Source organism: Gavialis gangeticus, unplaced genomic scaffold (genome assembly GCF_001723915.1).
Source record: "Gavialis gangeticus isolate Ggan-Ray unplaced genomic scaffold, GavGan_comp1, whole genome shotgun sequence".
Taxonomy (NCBI): Eukaryota; Metazoa; Chordata; order Crocodylia; family Gavialidae; genus Gavialis; species Gavialis gangeticus.
In genome coordinates this window covers 258,875,408-258,888,614 of record NW_017729032.1, presented here as the reverse complement: position 1 = coordinate 258,888,614, position 13,207 = coordinate 258,875,408, and the positions used below count along the sequence as shown (strand labels likewise).

General features: G+C 45.7%; 1 protein-coding gene across 6 annotated transcripts in view; it reads left to right on the top strand.

Moving 5' to 3' along the window:
• Nucleotides 1-13,207, top strand: part of BBX (BBX, HMG-box containing) — a 239,842-nt gene that overhangs the window by 215,091 nt on the left and 11,544 nt on the right. The window lies entirely within an intron of this gene.

Sequence of the window (13,207 nt, the reverse complement as noted above, 5' to 3'; positions counted from 1 at the left end):
TAGATTCTTTAATGAGTTTTTCCAGGATTTTCCCTGGGATAAAAGTTAGGCTGACTGGCCTATAGTTGCTCAGGTCTTCCCTCTTCCCCTTCTTGATGATGGGCACAATGTTAGCCCTCTCCCAATTCTCAGGGACCTCCCCTGTGCACCACGATTTCTGAAAGAGTTGTCAGGGGTTCCACAATGACCTCAGCCAGCTCCATCAGCACTCTTGGGTGAAGCCCATCTGATTCTGCTGACTTATAAATGTCTAGCTTTTCTAGCTGGTTTTGCACCTGCTCAGCATCCACAGCAGGAAGGCTATCATTCCCACCATGCCCCCGTGATCCATATCTCGCTTGTCTTTCCCCTTGGTCCAGTGAAATAGTGAAACAAAGTGGGCATTCAGGAGTTCAGTTTTTTCCTGAATGTCTGTTACCAGCTGTCCCAAGGTGTTAAGCAGGGGCCCCATGCTTCTGTTTGTTTTCCTTCTGCTCCCTACATTCCTAAAGAAGGACTTCTTATTGTCCTTGACTCCCTTGGCTAACTTAAATTCAGTCGCTTAGCTTTCCTAATCATTTCCCTACAAGTGTGGACCACTGTTGTATAGTCCTCCTTGAGGACTGTCCCTAGCTTCCACTGTTGTACGCCTCTTTTCTTTTCCAAGAGGACCACAATATCCCTGTTGAGCCAGGAGCGCTTGCCAGCCCTTCTGCTACCTTTCCTCTTCATGGGAACAGTTTTCTTTTGTGCTTCAAGGATCATGTCTTTGAGGAATGACCACTCTTCGTGCACCACATTGACCTTCCATCCCTAATGCCGCATTGCCTCCCCCACTAATACCCTGAGCCTGTTGAAGTCAACGTTTTTGAAGTCCAGGACTTCAGTCCTGCTAATTGATTTGTCAGCCTTGCAGCAGACAGTGAACCTGATGAGCTCATGGTCACTGTCACCCAGGCTACCGTCAATGTTCAAGCCACACACCAGATCATCTCCTTTGGCCAAGACCAAGTCTAGGAGAGCAGTACCTCTGGTTGACCCTTGCACTTCCTTGGTCAGAAAGAGCTCCTTGATTTACATTTAAGAAGCTACATGACCAATCTGACCTAGCCAAGTGTTCCTCCCAGTCTATGTCAGGGTAATTGAAGTTGCCCATGACAACCAAGTCCCTTGCATGCGCAGCCTCTGTCAGTTCTTGACAGAACTCCAGGTCAAGCGCCTCCCCTTGGTTCAGACTACATTCAAATGAATTAGTATTAGGTCAGATGCAAATGGGAAGCATTCCATTTTGTAAAAGCTTAAATCTGTTATTTCATTTGCGTTACCACTGATTTTTATTTTCCTTGTGAAAGTCCAGTTTGGCTGCTACTGTTTTGCTTAATTACTTAAAATGCCTTTTAGCTCTGAAAAGCGACTGCATAAAAAGGGACCCTGTGGTGTGAGGGTTATAGAAATGTGTTCTCTTTCGCTTCTGTGTCATTATTTAATCCATTTGCCAGCAAAAAATGGCTTTCTAACAGCCAACGGTACAAATTTCTCCTGGGATCTGCAGGTTGAGTAGAATGACTGTTGTCTCAGTCAACATCACTAGTAAGCCAGGTTTGCAATCAGAAATGCAAATGGTGAAGGACTCAAATGAGATTCCAGCTTCCTTCCCCGAGGTCACTGGCTCTGCAAGCTGGCAAATACATACTTCTGTCCAGGGGGTGTGGGGGAGCCAGACAACAGATCTGATTCTGTATCCACTAGAGAGCAGATCTATGGCATAAGAAGATGCTGCTTTTACACTTTCAACCTTTCTTGCTATCACTGTTCTCTTAAATGTCTGTTAGTATGTCATGTAAAAGGAGGATTCTGAGGTCCTGATCCTATGCCCCCTGAAATCAATGGAAAACTTCCCATTCAGTGTGGGTGTCTATATAGGGCTCCATGCTGTTTACTTGAGGTGGTAATCTGAATTCAGTCAAGAGAAAATTAGATTCTACATGTTGTCATTGTTTCACTTGATGAAGACCATTCATTAAATACATATTATTAATTGTCTTTAGATTCATTCTGGTCTCAGAAAAAGAACTTAATCCACAAAATTATCAGCATAAAAAGGAGAGAAGCTTAATGTTCTCGAAAAAGGTACTGGCGCATTATTCAGTCAAAGTTTTCTAGCCATCATCTCTCTGAATTCAGTCTTGGGTAACACTTCTGGGTAGAAAATACTTAGCTCAGGATGCATCTACATGCTCAGTTAATGCACATGAATAAACTCTGGAGCTTATTGCTATGGAGTTTATTGTTTTCAGGCACTTCATGTGCATCCAGGACCACAGCACACTGGGCTGGGTTGGAGTAGCCCTAGCTGGCAGGGCCTGCTAGCCTTGGGCTGCTGCCCCCGGCTCAACATGTTGTGGAGGGGTTGGCAGGAGCACGAGGGTGCTTCAGTGTGGAGCTAGCCAGCAGGAAGGCCCTGCACTGAAGCACCCTCATACCCCAGCCAGCCAGGACAGTCTATACATGCACTGCTGCGGAGTTTATTCCAGCCTAATAGAAGCACATGTGTGATCACATTTACTGTACAGCTAATTAGTCTACTGTGTCTTGTGTAGATGCATCCTGTGTACCTTCCACCTTCTTTGAGCCCTTGCCTTGCTCCTGTCTGCTTCAACTTCAGCAATTCCTGGTTTGGCAATATCTATCGTCAATCCCAATATAGCTAAAAACTAATTCACTCTTCATTGACTGTATCCCTTGATGACAGTCCGCCTCCTGTTCAGAACTCATGATAGCAGAGGAGAAGTAAGATTTAATTGTTGTAATTGGTCTTGAATTCATTTTACCAAAGCCAAAGCTTCCAGCTCCAGATCTCTAGGCTTGACTGTATTCATTTCAGCCCATTTTCCATCAAAGACAATCTTGACTATTCCTTGGCCAAAGCTCTTATCTGTTCCATGATCCGTTCTTAACTAAGTAACACTTATACGATCTCCCCATGCCTCTGCTCTACAACCTCACACATGCTGGATCAGGTCCACCTGTCCAAGCCCTGATCTTGCACCCCAACCAGATCCTGTACATGGGGCCGTGCCATGGGGTTTGGAAATTTGGGGACACGGGAGCAGTGACAGCTAAATTCTGGACCTTTGTGGAGCCCTGTGGACTGGACCATATGGTAATGTTGGCTATATCTGGCCAACAGTCCAGGAGTTGAGCCCTTTTTTTTTTAAGTCACCAGGGACCTGTTGCTCCCTCCATTCAGCTTGCTCGTGCTCCCTAAACTCCATGTCTGTCTACATGCCAGTAGTCTGATCCTGCATTTCCACTCAAGTGAAAAAAGTAAGCAGGATCAGCAGAGGTCATGTGTTTTGGGATAAGTTTATTTTCCTGTCATCTTTAGTCCTCTTCAACCTGTACCAGTCTTGTCTTTCATCGGTGGACAGTAGATTCTTCCCCCATAGTGCCCTTAGTGCATAGGATAGTCTCCCTACCTCTTTTTGTGCTTAACTGACTCATTGCTTGTCATCAAATCTTCCTTCAAAACTCCTTGCTCCACCTTGGTCTGCCTCTTTCTCAGATAGTACAAATAAAGCCTACAGTCCAGCTTTCCTAATTTCCTTCGGAGTAATCTGTATGTTAGAGTTCAACCATGGTAATTCTCTTCACAGTCTGTCTTACCAAAGCTCCTGTATGTTTGCTGTATTGTTGTCACACCAGTGGCAGTGTTCTTGTTCTGTATTTGCATGTGTAGATTGTGCCCAGCAATGATGCAGAAATTTTGGATGACCAATGATAATATCCCAGTGTATTTGTAGGATACAAGGATACATTGCAGTGAGTGATTACAAAAAGTAAGTCTCTTTCCTCAAGCCTGAATGTAAAGTTGAGCATAATATGTTAATAGTGTTCTTACTGAGTGTCTTGCACGTTACTTTGGGTATTGATAGCTTCTGGAGCTGATTTACTAAGGAAAGTATGTGCATTTGAATTATCATGGAGGAATAGTGGGAGGAACACGGGGAAGCAATTAATAGAGTATCAAAAATGTCACTAGCTTAATATCTACAAAGGAAAATAAGCACTAGTTTAAAAGTAGCTTCAGTAAAAGAAACTGACTTCCTTTGATTCAAAAGAAGACCTGTCTTATGATCAAGGATTTAAGCATGCCAGATGCTAAGCACTCTTGCCCCAGCAAAATATGCATCCATGTTCTTAGAAGTTAAGTGTGTGAGTAATCCCATTATTAAACATTAGGGAAGTGCTTTGCTGATCATGGGCCAGAGGGACTTCCCAATATGTCATGATTTCTGTATGTTGAGCATTCATCAGGGAAAGGACAACAAAAAATCTCTTAAGATTGTGGAAAGCCATATCTACCTGGTTAGAACCGAAGACTGAGATACGGAGATTAAAGGGAAATGGATTCTGTATAAACATTTCCAAAGTGAGTTGGGCCCTTGGAAACTGAGTTGCATTTAGCTGCTAAGGGCCAGATTTACAAAGATGGAGTAAGCACTTACTAGGATTCAGAACAGGTGGCTTCAGTGAGAGTTTGGTGCTTTCATAAATTCTGTAGCTGAAACATAAGCGTGGCTCTAACTGCCTACATAACCTTTTTTTAAAAAGGGGCATAAGTTCCAAAGTCACTGATCACTAATTTCAGTTTCAGACATAGGTTCTCTTGTGCACCTCAGCTGCCTCCTAAGCAAAAGGAGGAGACTTTTTGCTAAGTCTTTTGGAAAGCTTTGTCTGTCACACCCAACACAATGGAGAGTATTCATGTTTTCTGTGATTTTTTTTCTCAAAATATTGTAATTCAAGAAGAAATAAGCATTGTTTGAGGGAGAAAAAATTGGACAAAAAACAAGGGGGAAATGCAGACTAGATAAGACCTCAGTCTTGTAAAACAATGAGTACATACTTAACTCTTTGAACTGAACTGCCTTTTAAAATACCTTGCCATTACACTACTAGCAGTATAGTTGCAGATATACAGAGCTTTAGCATAGCCAGGGCTTTGGCAGCCTTTAGCATATTTGTATCTATGGAACCAGGTTCAGAAAAGCTGAAGATGGCTTGCCTTATCTGCTAAATAAAGGCTGCATTCCTAAGTAAAGGGGCATTCAGCCCAGCAGAGATACCGCTGACATTCCTGGGACAGATAGTCGGGGGAAAAGGTTAGCTTTATTTCCTGTCACTGCTCCATTGTATCCTGTAGGTGACCTGTACCCAGGCTAATCTTTGCCCCAGTTCAGTTTCCACTTGGATCCCTTCTATGGTATTGCAGCCTCATCCGTTATACAGGGTGTTGGGATTTTTGCCAAAGTTTATACCAGGCTATGCACAAAGTGCCCTTCTCATCAGTTTCTTGAAGGCATAACAGTACTTCCAGTTTTTGTCCCTGGCACTCCAAACTCTTCCCCTCCTTACCTTAACAAAGACCCACTATGTTGGATCCTGAAATATCATTCCATATACATGCTGTAGTTCAGTTGTCAGTGACCTATGGCCCACAGGCTAGATCTGGCCTGCAGAATCATTGGAAGTGGGGGTTTCAGTGGCTGGGGGCTTCATCCGCACCACCATACACTTCCCTGTGCTGCAGCAGGGCAGCGCAGAGAAATGGTGACAAAGACAAGTGGGCAGCAGCCAGGTCCTAGCACTGGGCCTGCCTTTGACACAGACTTGGTCATTCCAACCACTTCTGTTGTGGACCTCTGTGCTCTAGCCCAGGAAGCACTGCTCTGCTCTGCTGCAGGTTAGAATGGATACTTTTCAGTAGGAAGCAGCAGGTACTCACTGGTTCACCTCCAATCTTTTACTAATACGGTTGTCCAAAGAGATTGGAGCACAAAAGCCACATTCCCAAAACCACTTTGTTACTTTATCACAGTTCAGTCTGGAAATTTCAGTCTCTCCCAGAGCATTTAGACCAGTGTGCTGATATAGATATAGATAATATAATTTTTCCCCCCTCCTACATATGTGAAGGCCACTTCTGACTGTTTTGATCTCATTTGAGACCAGCAAGTAACACAGAGGAATTTTGTGTTCAGGATTTGTGTTAAGGATAAATTTGGATGAATTGTTTCACTCCTGCTGCGTATAGATCTGCCATGGCCAAGTGGTCGGGAATCCAAGTGTTAATTCTTTAGTCTTGGATGATCTTTTCCATAGTAGTAATAAAAGCACTGGTAACCTACATATTTTTGTAGTTTTTCTTATTGCATTTCCTTTCCTGCTTCAGTGTGCTCCCATTTTGCTGTTTCATTGTTATACAATTAGGCTGTGGTTAAAAAGGTAATATAATAAGGAAACGCATGTTTTTTTTACAGTTTTTTACCAGTCCCCTTGTGTCTAATGATCAGGTTTGGATAAAATACTGAGGCCATGAGTCAGGTGTGCCAAGTCATCTCTCTCTTTCCCCTGGCTTCTAAATAAAGTTTGGGAATTGTCTTCCAGCTAAGCCAGTTTCTCATCTAGTATAACAAGCCAGTCTGACTTGCGCAGGGTCCTGCTAGTCTTATTCAAAGTCCTTCAACACTGTTAAACACAGTTTCATCCGGCATTGTACATGGGGTTGAGACCACAGAACTGAGTTCACTTTTCCATGTGCTAAACCCTGCTGACATGCATGGTTCCATTGATCTATGGCAGGGTTGTCAAACTCACTCTGTGTCCTAGGTTGGATCCAGACTGCGCTGTCTTCTCCCAGGCTACATCTGGTATGGGATAGCTGCAGTGGGATCAGAGGGGTCAGTATCTGGATCAGGGGGACCACTGAAATCAGTGGCAATTCTAGTGGGACAGGAGGATTTGGCAGGAGTGGCTGCAGCTGCAGCGGGGCTAGCAGCAGGACTAGAAGGGACAATGACTGGACCAGAGGGGCCAGTGGTAAGGTAGACAGCTTCAGGTTGAGCAGGTTGAGTATCAACACAGCCCTTGTTTGCCCTCCTGCTGCCAATGACCATGTCAACAGGGACCCCTGGGCCCTGGATTCTGTGGGAGGCCCTCCCCTCCTAGCCATGCCCCCAATTTCTGGTAGCCCAGCTGGCCAGATCCAACCCATTGGTGGATGTTTGACACTGCTAATCTAAGAGCTACTTGCTTCTGTAAAGCTAGGTACAGAAGTGTTTGCAGGCCTCTAGGATTCACCACTTCATGCTTCAATAAACATTATCCTAAACCAACTATTAATTTTTACAGAATGCATCCAGGTAGGATTGCTTAGTACAAAGATGCTTTTAAAAATAATACTATAGGAAAATACAGTTTTGGCCTCATCAAATGCCAGGCAGTCCAACCACAACCCCTAGTCCTTGCAGAGAGCACTGTATGAACAGATCCATGCATTTCCACCAAACATGGTGATGGGGTGATCTGTGAAGAGCATGAAGGCAACTTGCAAAACCAGGGACCCAGGTTGAAACCTAGTTGTGCTTAGGTCACTGTGAAAACATGGATTTTTTTTCCACCTTGAGCTGAGTGAAGGGGCTGTGAAGGAGTAAACACCTAGGCCTCTCATGAAACTGCCTTTCACGTGAGACCTTGCCATTACTTCTCAAGCACTCTGGAAATGAGCTGTTACATACTTCCCTGTTGCAGCAGCTATAAAAGAGACTTGGGAATGAAAAGGAAGAATTTCTGAAGAGCAGCATTCTCCCGCCCCATCCTTTCCACCAGAGGCAACATGGCAGGAATATTTGCATGAGATCATAGAGAAAGTGTATGTGTTTTTGTTTGCCTTTGCTCACAAAGCCTTTTTGAAACCCTCAGCTCTTGTGTGCGTGTGTGTGTAAGTATCATCTGTGTTAACAGTCCAACATGTGTGATAGTCATGGGTATTTCACATTTCAGCTGCTGCAAGTTAGCCAGAATGCTTTTTCTGTGGAGGGTGCAATGGCCCTGATAATTGTTATCAGTTTTACACTTCAAAGAGAAAAGTCACAGTGGGGGAAACGAGTGCCTAATTTGTACAAAGTGAACTATTTTAACCAGGTGATCTTACAACACCTTCAGCTTTCCTGTGAAATATGAATTTTCATTTCTACCTAGGAGAAGTTTTACAATCTTTGTATTCCCTTATGCCTGAGGAAGGGCAGGCATGCCCAAAAGCTTGCAAATAATTTTTTGGGGGGGAAAATATCTAGTTGGTCTAATAAAAGATATCACTTCTGCCTTGAGTTCTGATTCCTTTTGCCTGTAGGCCAGTACAGCTACAACCTGTATCCCTGAAGCAGTGTGGGGGAAGGAAGAAACCACCCAGATGCATAGTTACTTGAAAAGTCTGGCTGAAGTGTCTTTTAAGAGTCTGGATCAAAATCCCTAATGGCCACTCTTCATCAGTCAGGTTGTAGAAGTAGATCTAGAGACAAGGAGGGTGAAAGAGAGATGTATATATGAGCCTAGCTACCAACCCTTAAATCCCATAGGAAATTTAAAGAGGGGACTTCCCTTTCAACGAAAAATCCCAGGTAGGATTTAGCACACAGCAGCATAATCAGCTTAGCTGGTTGAATATCTTGGTATTAAAACCAAATTACTGTGTATTATCTGTAAGTTACATCCATGGTCACTGGTGCTTCCTCTTTTAGATCTGACTGTTATATGCAGTAGTTAATCTGCTTCTTTCCCTCTTTGGTCTCCCCACACAGAGATTTTAACAGCACACCTCTGGTGTACAGAGGCCAGCTGCTTCAAAGCTAGCAGCTTATGTGCTTTTATCAGAACTATCACACCCATGGGCCTGAAACCTTTTAATGAGATAGGATGCAGCAGGGTGAATGAAGTTCCTGTTGCTGTTACAGGTATCTTTGCACTCAAGTTTATGCTTCACTCTATCATCTGCTCATAAAACAATAAATGAAAAAAACAGCGATGTGTCCCAGTGAACTGAAACAAAAGGCAAAAAGAGGGGGGACTTTCTGAGTGAAGACTTGTGAGCCTGGCTTTCCCGTTGGCTGCGTGACAAAGGGAAAGGTGGTCAAGGAAGTGAGTGGGTCAGCATCAGGCAGTGTCTTGCTGTTTCTGAGAGAACAACAGGCTTCTGTGTTCACCTCATCCCTTCAGTATTGTGCTTTTAGTTAGTCCCATATGAAGGTGCTTCCCACATCTTAGTCGTAATACCATAGTCCCAGCTTCATCTGGGAAGCCCCTGCTCTAAGTCAGCAGTTTCTGTTCTTAACTGAAGCTGAAACATAAGGAAAAGTATTGGGGAGGTTGTTCCAGCCTATACCTCTGAAATCAATAGCCCACTTGTGCCACATGGTATCAGTCTCTGCTGTAGGTTTCAACTAATCTGTAGGCAATAATGAATTACCTGATAAGTACTTCAGCTTTTTCTAGTCTTCAAATTTCACTGTATTTAATGGTAGTTCTCAGAGCAGACTTCACAAGCAAGAATTGAGGAGCTACTTTAGTGAAAGATCTCATGGAATGTTTAGTACATAAGAGGTTACAACACGTGTTCCCTCTCAAAGCAGAAATTCTTTGAAAATGTCAATATTAATTCTGTTAAAATAGGGCTGGCTTAGAATTGTCCCTAAATTTTTGTTCGGATACGCTCTTTTCTTTCAGTGTTCAGTGTCTTATATTGTTTTCTTTTTGAGCATCCGGTAGCTTTTTTTTCTTTTAATGGGTTTTTGGTTGGTTTTTTTTTTTTTTTTGCTTCTAAATTTATTTTTTTAAAAGTAAAATTACTCTCTACTAAAATTATTCTCTATTAAGGGGAGGGGAGGGGAGGGAAGTATGGCTTAGATGAAGAGAGCAGAGTGGATTGAGGACTAAATCACAAACTTCTGATTTATTTGTGACCGGCTCAAAAAGTATCTACCCTGCATAGGACAGTGCTATCTATGTAGAGAGATCCAGTCGAGAAATCGTAAAGTCGCATTTTTTGCAGTTCCCCTCTCTGCAAAGAAGGGATGATACTTATCCATCTCGGGCATGTTTGGGATTTGCACTTTACTCTGAGTGTAAGAACCACCCTGCATGCTATGTTATGTTATCATTGCAGTAGATGCAGACCAGGAGGAGGGGAGCCAGGGAATAGGCTCCTTTCCTTGCCAAGAAAAGGCTTTCCTTGCCAGGGAAAAGGCTCCTTTCCTTGCCAAGGTGTATGGAGCACTTGCTCCCTTCCTCCCATAGAGTGAGAGGTGACGGTGAGCAGCAGCCACCTGTCTCCCTTCCTCTTCCCCAAACCAAGCAGTCCCTAGTTTCAGAAAGCAGTTAAAGGCTTTGTTAACCCCTGCAAGCTTCCCCTTGCTGCCCCTGCTGCACAGTGAAGCAGCCGGGTGGTGATTTAAAGCTGGTGGGTGGGAGCAGGGCTTGAGGAAAGCTTCTCTGACCCTGCTTCTGGCTCCTGCTTGCCTCCCCACCACCCAGCTGGGCCTTGGGGGTCAAGGGGAGCCAGGTGCTAGACTGGGAAAAGCCCCCACACACCCAGCTCCTGGCCTCTCCAGCTTTAAATTGCCACCCCCATCACTCAGCTGAGTAGCAGAGGAGCAAATGGAAGCCAGAAGAGCTGGGCATATGGAAGCTTTCCCCAACCTGGGTCCCAGCTCCTTCAGCTTCCGCTTGCAGCCTGCGCTGACCCAGCACAGAGCAGTGAGGCCTGCTGCTGTGCTCCTGAGCCTGGCCACATGGGTAAAATGCCCCTGCCTCACTCTACAGTGCTGTGGGTCAGCCCAGAGCAGCACAGGATGAGCTTCTTTGAGAGGGAACACATGCTTTGAGAGGGAATTGCTGCTTTGAGAGGGAACACATGTTGTGACCTCTTATGTACTAAATGCCATGAGATCTTTCACTAAAGTAGCTCCTCAATTCTTGCTTGTGAAGTCTGCTCTGAGAACTACCATGAAGTTTGAAGACTAGAAAAAGCTGTGTTGGGAAGTACTTATCAGGTAATTCATTATTGCCTACAGATTAGTTGACGCCTTGCCACAGCACCTAAGTTCTCCAACCATTAGGTTGGAACAATAGTTCTTAAGCTTTTTGGACTTGAGCAGGGATGTCCAAACTTTTTGAATGTGGGGCCGGATCACGAACTTTTTATTACCCAGTGGGCTGGAAAGCCATATTCAAAGACCTCACAGGAAGTGGTATCATATCAGGAAGTGATGTCACGTGACCTTTGACACCAATGAAGTTGCAGGAAGTGACAATGAAATGGGTCTGGAAATGTGGTTTAAAATCCTAAATAAAAACAATATAAAAGCAAGAATTAAATAATACCAAACACTTGGCTAAAATAAACGCTTTTGCTTGTACTCACTTCTCAATGAATGCAAGAAGCATAATGCAAGTCAACAGATCAAACGTGGAAAAGATATCAGCCAGACTGGAAACTAATCAAAGCAACAAAATATGGGCATTTTTGAGAATAATCTTCAAGAAGTTTTACTCTTATTGAATTAATAACTTGTTAGTTACACATCTTTAACAAGTAGTAACAAGTTGAACCCCCAATCCCGCACAAAGAGAAACAGAAGCAAACACAATCCAAACATTGGACAGTATTTTTACAGACCTGGTGCCCGGCCGGCCTGGTGCCATGCCTGGGTTGGCATGGTGCTGCAGGAACCGCTTGGCTACAGCCCGGTTGACCTGGTGCTAGAGAAGCTGTGGGGCCAGGCCAGGGTTCAGCTGGGGCTCACCCGGCCTGCCAGTGCCATGCCTAGGTTGACATGGTGCTGCAGGATGCAGCAAGCAGGTCGGCACCAGCTTCCTGGGCAGAAGCAGGTCAGCACCAGCCAGGAAAAGTAGCATGCAAATGAAGCCGGCTTCCCATGTGCTGCTGAGGATGGGAGTAGGCCAGCCAGGTCTGCACTGGCCAGCAGAAGCGGCGGTGGAGCCATGTGGTACCTGAGACTGACTGGTGCAGGCTCGTCCTGTCCCGAGCAGCACACGGCTCCGCCGCCGCTTCTGCTGGCCAGTGCAGATCTGCCCGGTTTCCTCCCGTCCCTAGCAGCACATGAGAAGTGGCCCCCTCGGAGCCTTGCGCACAAGTGGCTGGGCCCAGAGAGCCACAGCGCCTGGGAGGAGACTAGCTGGGGGAGCAGGCACCGCCTTGCTGTGGGGCAGGGCAGGGCAGTGGGGTAGGTGAGGAGGCAGGTACAGGCTGGCAGTGCCAGCGGCTGCTGCTTGGCCTCCTGCGTGGGGCCACTCCGGCAGCGCAGGGCTCGGGCTTGTGTCAGGGTGGGGAGGCAGAGGCAGGAACACGGGCGCTCCCGGATGCGCATCCTTCCCCCCCAGTGACCGGTGTGTCCCGGGTTGGCAAGCGCTCCTCCACCACCCGGCGGCAAAGTTCTCCCATGAAGGCTCCGTCCTGCACCTGCCCTGAGCCTGTTTTACTGGCTGCGGCCGCCCAGGCAGGCACCGGCGCCTCAGGGTGGACGGGCGGGCAGGGCCACTCAGCAGCCGCAGCCAGCGCTGCCCCCAGCCAGGCAGGGATTCGGCCCTGCGAGGGACCCGGCCAGGCCATGCTGCACTGACACAGTGCGTGTGGGAACCTTGTCCCTTCAGCAGCCATTAGGAAGCTGCTGAGGGGCTGGGGGAGGGACAAGGGGTGGGAACGAAAGTAAACAGTGTTTACTTTCATTTTCCATCGCAGCACCACAGGCCACAGAAAATGCCTTAGCGGGCCACATGTTGGACAAGCCTGGACTTGAGGCACCCTTCAGTGGACTCTAGGCACCCCTCCATAACTTGTGTAAATTGAGTGGCACCCAGGTTCAAAGACTAATTTACAGTATTTACCTCCTGGCACAGGTGCTGGGCAGTATAGGGGTGGGGATCATCCAGGCAGAAACAAGCTTGGTTTATCTGCCTGTCTCCTCACACCTTGCAGTATCTTTTAAAGGATCTGGTGGCACCCCTGGGTGCCCTGCCACCCTGGTTGAGTATCAGTGGGCTTGAGGAACATCTGTACAGACCAGCTTCCAAGCTAACTTTCTGCCAGAAGAAATTACATCCAATAGAAATGAGCTTCTGCATGTAACCACTTTCTTAGATAAACATATCTGTGGGCTGTTTTTTATCATTCCTTTTGACTTCTGAGCACTGCCTGGCCAGTCTTGTTATGGTGTCTGAAACATTAGATGAAATCCTGGCACCACTGAAGTCTGTGTTGGTGCTTACTATTTTCTTTTGAAAACCATAGACTTGAACCGCAAAGCAAATCTTTAGGATGATTTCATGACTACTTCCTACAAACAAAACTGATAGGTTCAGTTTATAATCT